General features: G+C 36.6%; 1 protein-coding gene across 1 annotated transcript in view; it reads left to right on the forward strand.

Moving 5' to 3' along the window:
• Window positions 1–415: 415 nt before the first annotated feature.
• Window positions 416–16,164, forward strand: part of LOC148450991 (cathepsin E-A-like) — a 128,938-nt gene continuing 113,189 nt past the window's right edge. Inside the window, exon 1 of the mRNA XM_088462407.1 lies at window positions 416–628. The gene's annotated coding sequence lies outside the window, so the exon portion shown is untranslated. The remainder of the gene's footprint in view (window positions 629–16,164) is intronic.

Below are 16,164 nucleotides of genomic sequence, written 5' to 3' on the forward strand. Positions count from 1 at the left end.
CATTGACATAGGGCTAGGAGGATTTGATGGATCTGGTGAAGATGCTATTGAGTCAGAGATAGAGTCTTGTTTAGCAGGAGTTGGCAAGAGAAATGGACGTAGGTCAGATTGAGATGGTTCTGTTCTAGGATGAGGAGTCTCTTTCTTGTGAGCAGATTTCCCGGTTTTGCCCATGGCATATAGGTAGCTGAAAATGTAGGTTAATAATAGGCAGTAAACGTTCGTTTAAATGTTACGATGTCATATGAAAAGTTGAGGCAGTCGATCACCAACCCCCAGAGGCCAGGGGATTATTATATAGCCATTATGGATGTATAACGCCTTGTTTCATGGTAGTATGTTAGAGACAGTCATAAATATCGCTCAAAAGTGTTGTCGACAAAGGTGAAAAATATAAATCTACTGCCAAGTGCTGTTATGGCATGCAATAAAAGCTATGACCACCGGGGGGAGCACCAGTATCACTGGATCAGAGAACACTGTAATGGAGAATAATTACTGAGTCCAGCACAAGTTAAACAGGATAACGGACACCACAGAGGGTTATACAGAGAAAGAAGGCCCAGTCATCTCTTCAGAATGTTCCTTAAGGCAGACGACTCCCTGGAGACAACAACCCACACTTATAGTGAGTATGGACTGGGAGGGGTGTTATAGGTTTCAGTTGGGGCTGGAGGCTGTGTACATGTAGCCAGGGGGACACATCCGTGCGGCCTGCAGGGCTTTGCAAGACCCCCTTAAATGGTCACCAAGGAGGGTGGTGGGGCAGAGCCCAGTGTTAAAGCCTCTTCAAAGGGGAAAGAGCTGTGGGCTGATGTGTCACTTCACGGGGCCCAGCAGGAGCCAGCGGCGGCGGCAGCCGCGATTAAAACAGCGCTCCTTAAAGCGGTGTCCAGGGGGCTTATAAGACGGAGTGGGAGAGGCACTCACCGGAGGATCCCCACGGAGGAAGGTAGCGGCACACCCCGGAAGATAGCTGGGGTCAGGAGCGGCAACGTTAGCGGAGGCACAACCCGCGGACCACGGAGGCTCCAAACTCGAGGCCGCGGCTTCAGGGGGAGAAGTAGGCCTCAATCGAGCAGGGGGCTCAAATCGCTCCAATAGTCCGGGCTATGGAGCCAGGGTGGTGTGGGCTCCCACAGGTGTCTGAGCAGCGATGTGTCAAGTGGGTAAGACGCAGGCTCTTCTCTATAAAGGACAGGTAAGGCAGGAGCTGTATAAAGCCACGTCTGTCCACTCTGCCAGTTAGGCCACGCCCCCACCTTATATATTTTATACCCACTATCTCCCCCACTCCTTATATATTTTATATCCCCCACTTCTTATATATTTTATATACCCTCTCCTTATATATTTTATACCCACTATGTCCCCCACAGCTTATATATTTTTATCCCACCTTCTCCCTCACGCCTCATATGTTTTATATCCCCCTCTCCTTATATATTTTATATCCCCCACACCTTATATATTTAATACCCACTATCTCCCCCACTCCTTAAATATTTTAAACTCACCACCTCCCCCACTCCTTATATATTTTATATCCCCCACTCCTTATATATTTTATATCACCCAATCCTTATATATTTTATACCCACTATCTCCCCCTCTCCTTATATATTTTATACCCACCATCTCCCCCACTCCTTATTTATCTTACACCCACCATCTACCCCCTCGTTATATATTTTACACCCACCATCTCCCCCACTCATTATATATTTTATACCCTCCACCTTCCCCACTCCTTATATATTTTATATCCCACACTCCTTATATATTTTATATCCCCCACTCCATATATATTTTATATCAAACCACTCCTTATATATTTTATACCCACTATCTCCCTCACTCCTTATATATTTTATACACATAATCTCCCCCACTCCTTATATATTTTGCACCCACCGTCTCCCCCACTCCTTTTATATATTTTATACCCACCATCTCCCCCCCTCATTATATATTTTATATCCCCCATTCCTTATATATTTTATATCCCCCTCTCCTTATATATTTTATACTTACTATCTCCCCCAATCCTTATATATTTTAAACCCACCATCTCCCACACACCTTATATATTTTATATCCCCCACTTCTTATATATTTTATATCCCTCACTCCTTATATATTTTATATCCTCCTCATTATATATTTTATACCCACTATCTCCCACAATCCTTATATATTTTAAACCCACCATCTCCCTCACACCTTATATATTTTATATCCACCACTCATTATAAATTTTATATCCCCCACTCCTTATATATTTTATACACACCAGGATCGCCCACTCCTTATATATTTTATATCCCCCACTCCTTATATATTTTATATCAAACCACTCCTTATATATTTTAAACCCACTATCTCCCCCACTCCTTACATATTTTATATCCCCCACTCCTTATATGTTTTAAATCCCCCACTCCTTATATATGTTATACTCACACTCTCCCCCACTCCTTATAAAGTTTATATCAAACCACTCCTTATATATTTTATACCCACTAACTCCCCCACTCCTTATATATTTTATACCCACCATCTCCCCCACTCCTTATAAATCTTACACCCGTCATCTACCCCCTCGTTATATATTTTACACCCACCATCTCCCCCACTCATTATATATTTTATACCCACTATCTCCCCCACTCCTTATATATTTTATATCCCCCACTCCTTATATATTTTATACCCACCATGATCCCCCACTCTTTATATATTTTATATCCCCCACTCCTTATATATTTTATATCAAACCACGCCTTATATATTTTATACCCACCTTCTCCTCCACTACTTAAATTTTATACACCCACCATCTACCACACTCCTTTTATATATTTTACCCACCATCTCCCCCTCTCCTTATATATTTTATGCCCTCTATCTCCCCCACTCCTTATATATTTTATATCCCCCACTCCTTATATATTTTATTCCCACTATCTCCCCCACTCCTTATATATTTTATACCCACCACCTTCCCCACTCCTTATATATTTTATATCCCCAACTCCGTATATATTTTATACCCTCCACCTTCCCCACTCCTTATATATTTTATATCCCACACTCCTTATATATTTTATATCCCCCACTCCATATATATTTTATATCAAACCACTCCTTATATATTTTACACCCACCGTCTCCCCCACTCCTTTTTTATATTTTGTACCCACCATCTCCCCCCCTCATTATATATTTTATATCCCCCACTCCTTATATATTTTATATCCCCCTCTCCTTATATATTTTATACCCACTATCTCCCCCAATCCTTATATATTTTAAACCCACCATCTCCCACACACCTTATATATTTTATAACCCCCACTCCTTATATATTTTATATCCCCCACTCCTTATATATTTTATATCCTCCTCATTATATATTTTATACCCACTATCTCCCACAATCCTTATATATTTTAAACCCACCATCTCCCTCACACCTTATATATTTTATATCCACCACTCCTTTTAAATTTTATATCCCCCACTCCTTATATATTTTATACACACCACGATCCCCCACTCCTTATATATTTTATATCCCCCACTCCTTATATATTTTATATCAAACCACTCCTTATATATTTTAAACCCATTATCTCCCCCACTCCTTACATATTTTATATCCCCCGCTCCTTATATGTTTTATATCCCCCACTCCTTATATATGTTATACTCACACTCTCCCCCACTCCTTATAAAGTATATATCAAACTACTCCTTATATATTTTATACCCACTATCTCCCCCACTCATTATATATTTTATACACACCATCTCCCCCACTCCTTATATATTTTACACCCACAGTCTCCTCCACTCCTTTTATATATTTTATACCCACCATCTCCCCACTCATTATATATTTTATGTACCCCATTCCTTATATATTTTATATCCCCCTCTCCTTATATATTTTATACCCACTATCTCCCCCATTCCTTATATATTTTATATCCATCACTCCTTATATATTTTATATCCCCCTCTCCATATTTATTTTATAGCCACTATCTCCCCCTATCCTTATGTATTTTAAACCCACCATCTCCCACACACCTTATATATTTTATATCCCGCACTCCATATATCATTTATATCCCCCACTCCTTATATATTTTATACCCACTATCTCCCCCACACCTTATAAATGTTATATCCACCACCTCCCCCATTCCTTACATATTTTATATCAACCACTCCTTATATATTTTATACCCACTATCTCCCCCACTCCTTATATATTTTATACCCTCCATCTACTCCACTCCATATATATTTTAAACACACCATCTCCCCCACTCCTTTTATATATTTTATACCCACCATCTCCCCCACTTCCTTATATATTTTATTTTCCCCACTCCTTATATATTTTAAATCCCCCACTCCTTATATATTTTATATCCCTCACTCCTTATTAATTTTATACTCACTATCTCCCCCACTCCTTATATATTTTAAAACTGCCACCTCCCACACACCTTATATGTTTTTTATCCCCCACTCCTTACATAATTTATATATCCTTCTGCTTATATATTTTATACCCCCTATCTCCCCCACTCCTTATATATTTTAAACCCACCATCTCGAACACGCCTTTTATGTTTTATATCCCCCACTCGTATATTTTTTATCCCTCACTCATTAGATATTTTATAACCACTATCTCCCCCACTCCTTAAATATTTTATACCCGCCAGCTCCCTCTCTCCTTATATATTTTTTTATCCCCCACTCCTCATATATTTTATATCAACCACTCCTAATATATTTTATACCCACTATCTCCCCCACTCCTTATATATTTTATACCCACCATCTCCCCCACTCCTTATATATTTTACACCCACCATCTCCCCCACTCCTTACATATTTTATACCCTGTATCTCCCCCACTTCTTATATATTTTATATCCCGCACTCCTTATATATTTTATACCCACCATCTCCCCCACTCCTTATATATTTTACACCCACCATCTCCCCCACTCCTTTCATATTTTATATCCCCCACTCCTTATATGTTTTATATCCCCCTCTCCTTATATATTTTATACTCACACTCTCCCCCACTCCTTATAAATTTTATATCCCCCACGCCTTATATATTTTATATCAAACCACTCCTTATATATTTAATAGCCACTCTCACCCCCACTCCTTATTTATTTTATACCCACCACCTCCCCCACTCCGTATTTATTTTATATCCCCCACTCCTTATATATTTTATATCCCCCACTCCTTATATAATTAATATCCCCCACTTCTTATATATTTTATACCCACCACCTCCCCCAGTCCTTACATATTTTATATCAACCACTCATTATATATTTTATACCCACTATCTCCCCCACTCCTTATATATTTTATACCCACCATCTACTCCACTCCTTATATATTTTACACACACCATCTCCCCCTCTCCTTTTATATATTTTATACCCACCATCTCCCCCACTCCCTTATATATTTTATTTTCCCCACTCCTTATATATTTTAAATCCCCCACTCCTTATATATTTTATATCCCTCACTCCTTATATATTTTATACTCACTATCTCCCCCACTCCTTATATATTTTAAAACTGCCATCTCCCACACACCTTATATGTTTTATATCCCCCACTCCTTACATAATTTATATATCCTTCTCCTTATATATTTTATACCCACTATCTCCCTCACTCCTTATATATTTTAAATCCACCATTTCCCACATGCCTTATATGTATTATATCCCCCACTCCTTATATATTTTATATCCCCCGCTCCTTATATATTTTAAACTTGCCATCTCCCACACGCCTTATATGTTTTATATCCCCCACTCCTTATATATTTTATATCCCCACACCTTATATATTTTATACCCACTATCTCCCCCACTCATTATATATTTTATATCCCCCACTCCTTATATATTTTATATCAACCACTCTTTTTATATTTTATACACACTATCTCCCCCACTCCTGATATATTTTACACTCACCATCTCCCCCACTCCTTACATATTTGATACCCACTATCTCCCCCACTCCTTATATATTTTATATCCCCCACTCGTTATGTATTTTATACCCAATATCTCCCCTACTCCTTATATATTTTATACCCACCACCTCCCCCACTCCTTACATATTTTAAATCCGTTACGACTTATACATTTTAAACCCACTATTTCCCCCACTCCTTATGTATTCTAAACCCACCGTCTCCCACACGCCTTATAAATTTTATACCCACCATCTCCCCTACTCCTTATATATTTTATACCCACCATCTCCCCCACTCCTTATATATTTTATATCCTCCACTCCTTATATATTTTATACACACCAACTCCCCCATTGTTAATATATTTTATACCCACCAACTCCCACACTCCTTATATCTTTTGTATCCATCATCTTCCCCACTCCTTATATATATTACACCCACCATCTCCACCACTCCTTATATATTTTATACCCACTATCTCCCCCACTCCTTATATATTTTACATCCCCCACTCCTTATATATTTTATACCCACTCTCACCCCCTCTCCTTATTTATTTTATACCCACCACCTCCCCCACTCCTTATTTATTTTATATCCCCCACTCCTTATATATTTTATATCCCCCACTCCTTATATATTTTACACCCACTATCTCCCCCACTCCATATATATTTTAAACCCACCATCTCCCAAATGCCTTATATATTTTAAATTCCCCACTCCTTATATATTTTAAATCCCCAACTCCTTATATATTTTATATCCCCCACTCCTTATATATTTTATACTCACTATCTCCCCCACTCCTTACATATTTTAAACCTGCCATCTCCCACACGCCTTATATGTTTTATATCCCCCACTCCTTATATATTTTATATTCCCCACACCTTATATATTTTATACCCACTATCTCCCCCACTCCTTATATATTTTATATCCCCCACTTCTTATATATTTTATGTACCCTCTCCTTATATATTTTATACCCACTATGTCCCCAACAGCTTATATATTTGTATCCCACCTTCTCCCACACGCCTTATATGTTTTATATCCCCCTGTCCTTATATATTTTATATCCCCCACACCTTATATATTTAATACCCACTATCTCCCCCACTCCTTAAATATTTTAAACCCACCACCTCCCCCACTCCTTATATATTTTATATCCCCCACTCCTTATATATTTTATATCACCCACTCCTTATATATTTTATACCCACTATCTCCCCCTCTCCTTATATATTTTATACCCACCATCTCCCCCACTCTTTATTTATCTTACACCCACCATCTACCCCCTCGTTATATATTTTACACCCACCATCTCCCCCACTCATTATATATTTTATACCCACTATCTCCCCCACTCCTTATATATTTTATATTCCCCACTCCTTATATATTTTATACCCACCATGATCCCCCTCTCCTTATATATTTTATATCCCCCACTCCTTATATATTTTATATCAAACCACTCCTTATATATTTTATACCCACTATCTCCCCCACTCATTATATATTTTATACACACCATCTCCCCCACTCCTTATATAATTTACACCCACAGTCTCCTCCACTCCTTTTATATATTTTATAGCCACTATCTCCCCCAATCCTTATGTATTTTAAACCCACCATCTCCCACACACCTTATATATTTTATATCCCCCTCTCCTTATATATTTTATACCCACTATCTCCCCTAATCCTTATATATTTTAAACCCACCATCTTCCACACACCTTATATATTTTATATCCCCCACTCCTTATATATTTTATATCCCCCACTCCTTATATACTTTATATCCTCCTCTTTATATATTTTATACCCACTATCTCCCACAATCCTTATATATTTTAAACCCACCATCTCCCTCACACCTTATATATTTTATATCCACCACTCCTTATAAATTTTAAATCCCCCACTCCTTATATATTTTATACACCACGATCCCCCACTCCTTATATATTTTATATCCCCCACTCCTTATATATTTTATGTCAAACCACTCCTTATATATTTTAAACCCACTATCTCCCCCACTCCTTACATATTTTATATCCCCCACTCCTTATATGTTTTATATCCCCCACTCCATATATATGTTATATTCACAATCTCCCCCACTACTTATAAAGTTTATATCAAACCACTCATTATATATTTTATACACACCATCTCCCCCACTCCTTATGTATTTTACACCCACAGTCTCCTCCACTCCTTTTATATATTTTATACCCACCATCTCCCCACTCATTATATATTTTATGTACCCCATTCCTTATATATTTTATATCCCCCTCTCCTTATATATTTTATACCCACTATCTCCCCCATTCCTTATATATTTTATATCCCTCACTCCTTATATATTTTATATCCCCCTCTACATATATATTTTATAGCCACTATCTCCCCCAATCCTTATGTATTTTAAACCCACCATCTCCCACACACCTTATATATTTTATATCCCGCACTCCTTATATAATTTATATCCCCCACTCCTTATATATTTTATACCCACTATCTCCCCCACACCTTATATATGTTATACCCACCACCTCCCCCAGTCCTTACATATTTTATACCAACCACTCCTTATATATTTTATACCCACTTTCTCCCCCACTCCTTATATATTTTATACCCACCATCTACTCCACTCCTTATATATTTTACACACACCATCTCCCCCACTCCTTTTATATATTTTATACCCACCATCTCCCCCACTCCCTTATATATTTTATTTTCCCCACTCCTTATATATTTTAAATCCCCCACTCCTTATATATTTTATATCCCTCACTCCGTATATATTTTATACTCACTATCTCCCCCACTCCTATATATTTTAAAACTGCCATCTCCCACACACCTTATATGTTTTATATCCCCCACTCCTTACATAATTTATATATCCTTCTCCTTATATATTTTATACCCACTATCTACCCCACTCCTTATATATTTTAAATCCACCATTTCCCACATGCCTTCAATGTATTATATCCCCCACTCCTTATATATTTTATATCCCCCACTCCTTATATATTTTAAACTTGCCATCTCCCACACGCCTTATATGTTTTATATCCCCCATTCCTTATATATTTTATATCCCCACACCTTATATATTTTATACCCACTATCTCCCCCACTCCTTATATATTTTATATCCCACACTCCTTATATATTTTATATCAACCACTCTATTTATATTTTATACACACTTTCTCCCCCACTCCTGATATATTTTACACTCACCATCTCCCCTTCTCCTTACATATTTGATACCCACTATCTCCCCCACTCCTTATATATTTTATATCTCCCACTCCTTATATATTTTATACCCAATATCTCCCCTACTCCTTATATATTTTATACCCACCACCTCCCCCACTCCTTACATATTTTAAATCCGTTACTCCTTATAAATTTTAAACCCACTATTTCAGCCACTCCTTATGTATTCTAAACCCACCATCTCCCACACGCCTTATAAATTTTATACCCACCATCTCCCCTACTCCTTATATATTTTATACCCACCATCTCCCCCACTCCTTATATATTTTATATCCCCCACTCCTTATATATTTTATACACACCAACTCCCCATTGTTAATATATTTTATACCCACCAACTCCCACACTCCTTATATCTTTTGTATCCATCATCTTCCCCCCTCCTTATATATATTACACCCACCATCTCCACCACTCCTTATATTTTTTATACCCACTATCTCCCCCACTCCTTATATATTTTATATCCCCCACTCCTTATATATTTTATACCCACTCTCACCCCCACTCCATATTTATTTTATACCCACCACCTCCCCCACTCCTTATATATTTTATATCCCCAACTCCTTATATATTTTATATCCCCCACTCCTTATATATTTTATACCCACTATCTCCCCCACTCCATATATATTTTAAACCCACCATCTCCCAAATGCCTTATATATTTTAAATTCCCCACTCCTTATATATTTTAAATCCCCAACTCCTTATATATTTTATATCCCACACTCCTTATATATTTTATACTCACTATCTCCCCCACTCCTTATATATTTTAAACCCGCCATCTCCCACATGCCTTATATGTTTTATATCCCCCACTCCTTATATATTTTATATTCCCCACACCTTATAGATTTTATACCCACTATCTCCACCACTCCTTATATATTTTATATCCCACACTCCTTATATATTTTATATCCCCCACTCCATATATATTTAATATCAAACCACTCCTTATATATTTTATACCCACTATCTCCCTCACTCCTTATATATTTTATACTCATAATCTCCCCCACTCCTTATATATTTTACACCCACCGTCTCCCCCACTCCTTTTATATATTTTATACCCACCATCTCCCCCCCTCATTATATATTTTATATCCCCCACTCCTTATTTATTTTATATCCCCCTCTCCTTATATATTTTATACCCACTATCTCCCCCAATCCTTATATATTTTAAACCCACCATCTCCCACACACCTTATATATTTTATATCCCCCACTCCTTATATATTTTATATCCCCCACTCCTTATATATTTTATATCCTCCTCATTATATATTTTATACCCACTATCTCCCACAATCCATATATATTTTAAAACCACCATCTCCCTCACACCTTATATATTTTATATCCACCACTCCTTATAAATTTTATATCCCCCACTCCTTATATTTGATTTATACACACCAGGATCCCCCACTCCTTATATATTTTATATCCCCCACTCCTTATATATTTTATATCAAACCACTCCTTATATATTTTAAACCCACTATCTCCCCCACTCCTTACATATTTTATGTCCCCCACTCCTTATATGTTTTATATCCCCCACTCCTTATATATGTTATACTCACACTCTCCCCCACTCCTTATAAAGTTTATATCAAGCCACTCCTTATATATTTTATACCCACTATCTCCCCCACTCCTTATATATTTTATACCCACCATCTCCCCCACTCCTTATATATCTTACACCCACCATCTACCCCCTCGTTATATATTTTACACCCACCATCTCCCCCACTCATTATATATTTTATACCCACTATCTCCCCCACTCCTTATATATTTAATATCCCCCACTCCTTATATATTTTATACCCACCATGATCCCCCACTCTTTATATATTTTATATCCCCCACTCCTTATATATTTTATATCAAACCACTCCTTATATATTTTATACCCACCTTCTCCCCCACTCCTTATATTTTATACACCCACCATCTACCCCACTCCTTTTATATATTTTACCCACCATCTCCCCCTCTCCTTATATATTTTATGCCCTCTATCTCCCCCACTCCTTATATATTTTATATCCCCCACTCCTTATATATTTTATTCCCACTATCTCCCCCACTCCTTATATATTGTATACCCACCACCTTCCCCACTCCTTATATATTTTATATCCCCCACTCCTTATATATTTTATACCCTCCACGTTCCCCACTCCTTATATATTTTATATCCCACACTCCTTAAATATTTTATATCCCCCACTCCATATATATTTTATATCAAACCACTCCTTATATATTTTATACCCACTATCTCCCTCACTCCTTATATATTTTATACACATAATCTCCCCCACTCCTTATATATTTTACACCCACCGTCTCCCCCACTCCTTTTATATATTTTATACCCACCATCTCCCCCCCTCCTTATATATTTTATATCCCCCACTCCTTATATATTTTATATCCCCCTCTCCTTATATATTTTATACCCACTATCTCCCCCAATCCTTATATATTTTAAACCCACCATTTCCCACACACCTTATATATTTTATAACCCCCACTCCTTATATATTTTATATCCCCCACTCCTTATATATTTTATATCCTCCTCATTATATATTTTATACCCACTATCTCCCACAATCCTTATATATTTTAAACCCACCCTCTCCCTCACACCTTATATATTTTATATCCACCACTCCTTTTAAATTTTATATCCCCAACTCCTTATAAATTTTATACACACCACGATCCTCCACTCCTTATATATTTTATATGCCCCACTCCTTATATATTTTATATCAAACCACTCCTTATATATTTTAAACCCACTGTCTCCCCCACTCCTTACATATTTTATATCCCCCACTCCATATATGTTTTATATCCCCCTCTCCTTATATATGTTATACTCACACTCTCCCCCATTCCTTATAAAGTTTATATCAAACTACTCCTTATATATTTTATACCCACTATCTCCCCCACTCATTATATTTTTTATACACACCATCTCCCCCACTCCTTATATATTTTACACCCACAGTCTCCTCCACTCCTTTTATATATTTTATACCCACCATCTCCCCACTCATATATTTTATGTACCCCATTCCTTATATATTTTATATCCCCCTCTCCTTATATATTTTATACCCACTATCTACCCCATTCCTTATATATTTTATATCCCTCACTCCTTATATATTTTATATCCCCCTCTCCATATATATTTTATAGCCACTATCTCCCCCTATCCTTATGTATTTTAAACCCACCATCTCCCACACACCTTATATATTTTATATCCCGCACTCCATATATAATTTATATCCCCCACTCCTTATATATTTTATATCCACTATCTCCCCCACACCTTATCAATGTTATATCCACCACCTCCCCCATTCCTTACATATTTTATATCAACCACTCATATATTTTATACCCACTATCTCCCCCACTCCTTATATATTTTATACCCTCCATCTACTCCACTCCTTATATATTTTATACACACCATCTCCCCCACTCCTTTTATATATTTTATACCCACCATCTCCCCCACTCCCTTATATATTTTATTTTCCCCACTCCTTATATATTTTAAATCCCCCACTCCTTATATATTTTATATCCCTCACTCCTTATTAATTTTATACTCACTATCTCCCCCACTCCTTATATATTTTAAAACTGCCACCTCCCACACACCTTATATGTTTTATATCCCCCACTCCTTACATAATTTATATATCCTTCTGCTTATATATTTTATACCCCCTATCTCCCCCACTCCTTATATATTTTAAACCCACCATCTCGAACACGCCTTTTATGTTTTATATCCCCCACTCATATATTTTTTATCCCTCACTCATTAGATATTTTATAACCACTATCTCCCCCACTCCTTAAATATTTTATACCCGCCAGCTCCCTCTCTCCTTATATATTTTTTTATTCCCCACTCCTTATATATTTTATATCAACCACTCCTAATATATTTTATACCCACTATCTCCCCCACTCCTTATATATTTTATACCCACCATCTCCCCCACTCCTTATATATTTTACACCCACCATCTCCCCCACTCCTTACATATTTTATACCCAGTATCTCCCCCACTCCTTATATATTTTATATCCCCCACTCCTTATATATTTTATACCCACCATCTCCCTCACTCCATATATATTTTACACCCACCATCTCCCCCACTCCTTTCATATTTTATATCCCCCACTCCTTATATGTTTTATATCCCCCTCTCCTTATATATTTTATACTCACACTCTCCCCCACTCATAAATTTTATATCCCCCACTCCTTATATATTTTATATCCCGCACTCCTTATATATTTTATATCACCCACTCCTTATATATTTTATACCCACTATCTCCCCCTCTCCTTATATATTTATACCCACCATCTCCCCCACTCTTTATTTATCTTACACCCACCATCTACCCCCTCGTTATATATTTTAAACCCACCATCTCCCCCACTCATTATATATTTTATACCCACTATCTCCCCCACTCCTTATATATTTTATATTCCCCACTCTTTATATATTTTATACCCACCATGATCCCCCTCTCCTTATATATTTTATATCCCCCACTCCTTATATATTTTAAATCAAACCACTCCTTATATATTTTATACCCACTATCTCCCCCACTCATTATATATTTTATACACACCATCTCCCCCACTCCTTATATAATTTACACCCACAGTCTCCTCCACTCCTTTTATATATTTTATACCCACTATCTCCCCCATTCCTTATATATTTTATATCCCTCACTCTTTATATATTTTATATCCCCCTCTCCATATATATTTTATAGCCACTATCTCCCCCAATCCTTATGTATTTTAAACCCACCATCTCCCACACACCTTATATATTTTATATCCCCCTCTCCTTATATATTTTATACCCACTATCTCCCCTAATCCTTATATATTTTAAACCCACCATCTTCCACACACCATATATATTTTATATCCCCCACTCCTTATATATTTTATATCCAACACTCCTTATATACTTTATATCCTCCTCTTTATATATTTTATACCCACTATCTCCCACAATCCTTATATATTTTAAACCCACCATCTCCCTCGCACCTTATATATTTTATATCCACCACTCCTTATAAATTTTAAATCCCCCACTCCTTATATATTTTATACACACCACGATCCCCCACTCCTTATATATTTTATATCCCCCACTCCTTATATATTTTATGTCAAACCACTCCTTATATATTTTAAACCGACTATCTCCCCCACTCCTTACATATTTTATATCCCCCACTCCTTATATGTTTTATATCCCCCACTCCTTATATATGTTATACTCACACTCTCCCCCACTACTTATAAAGTTTATATCAAACCACTCATTATATATTTTATACACACCATCTCCCCCACTCCTTATGTATTTTACACCCACAGTCTCCTCCACTCCTTTTATATATTTTATACCCACCATCTCCCCACTCATTATATATTTTATGTACCCCATTCCTTATATATTTTATATCCCCCTCTCCTTATATATTTTATACCCACTATCTCCCCCATTCCTTATATATTTTATATCCCTCACTCCTTATATATTTTATATCCCCCTCTCCATATATATTTTATAGCCACTATCTCCCCCAATCCTTATGTATTTTAAACCCACCATCTCCCACACACCTTATATATTTTATATCCCGCACTCCTTATATAATTTATATCCCCCACTCCTTATATATTTTATACCCACTATCTCCCCCACACCTTATATATGTTATACCCACCACCTCCCCCAGTCCTTACATATTTTATACCAACCACTCCTTATATATTTTATACCCACTTTCTCCCCCACTCCTTATATATTTTATACCCACCATCTACTCCACTCCTTATATATTTTACACACACCATCTCCCCCACTCCTTTTATATATTTTATACCCACCATCTCCCCCACTCCCTTATATATTTTATTTTCCCCACTCCTTATATATTTTAAATCCCCCACTCCTTATATATTTCATATCCCTCACTCCGTATATATTTTATACTCACTATCTCCCCCACTCCTATATATTTTAAAACTGCCATCTCCCACACACCTTATATGTTTTATATCCCCCAATCCTTACATAATTTATATATCCTTCTCCTTATATATTTTATACCCACTATCTACCCCACTCCTTATATATTTTAAATCCACCATTTCCCACATGCCTTCAATGTATTATATCCCCCACTCCTTATATATTTTATATCCCCCACTCCTTATATATTTTAAACTTGCCATCTCCCACACGCCTTATATGGTTTATATCCCCCATTCCTTATATATTTTATATCCCCACACCTTATATATTTTATACCCACTATCTCCCCCACTCCTTATATATTTTATATCCCCCACTCCTTATATATTTTATATCCCCCACTCCTTATATATTTTATACCCACTATCTCCCCCACTCCATATATATTTTAAACCCACCATCTCCCAAATGCCTTATATATTTTAAATTCCCCACTCCTTATATATTTTAAATCCCCAACTCCTTATATATTTTATATCCCCCTCTCCTTATATATTTTATACTCACTATCTCCCCCACTCCTTATATATTTTAAACCCGCCATCTCCCACATGCCTTATATGTTTTATATCCCCCACTCCTTATATATTTTATATTCCCCACACCTTATAGATT

This window comes from Taudactylus pleione, unplaced genomic scaffold, assembly GCF_031769625.1.
Source record: "Taudactylus pleione unplaced genomic scaffold, aTauple2 ptg001228l, whole genome shotgun sequence".
In the NCBI taxonomy this organism is placed as follows: Eukaryota; Metazoa; Chordata; class Amphibia; order Anura; family Myobatrachidae; genus Taudactylus; species Taudactylus pleione.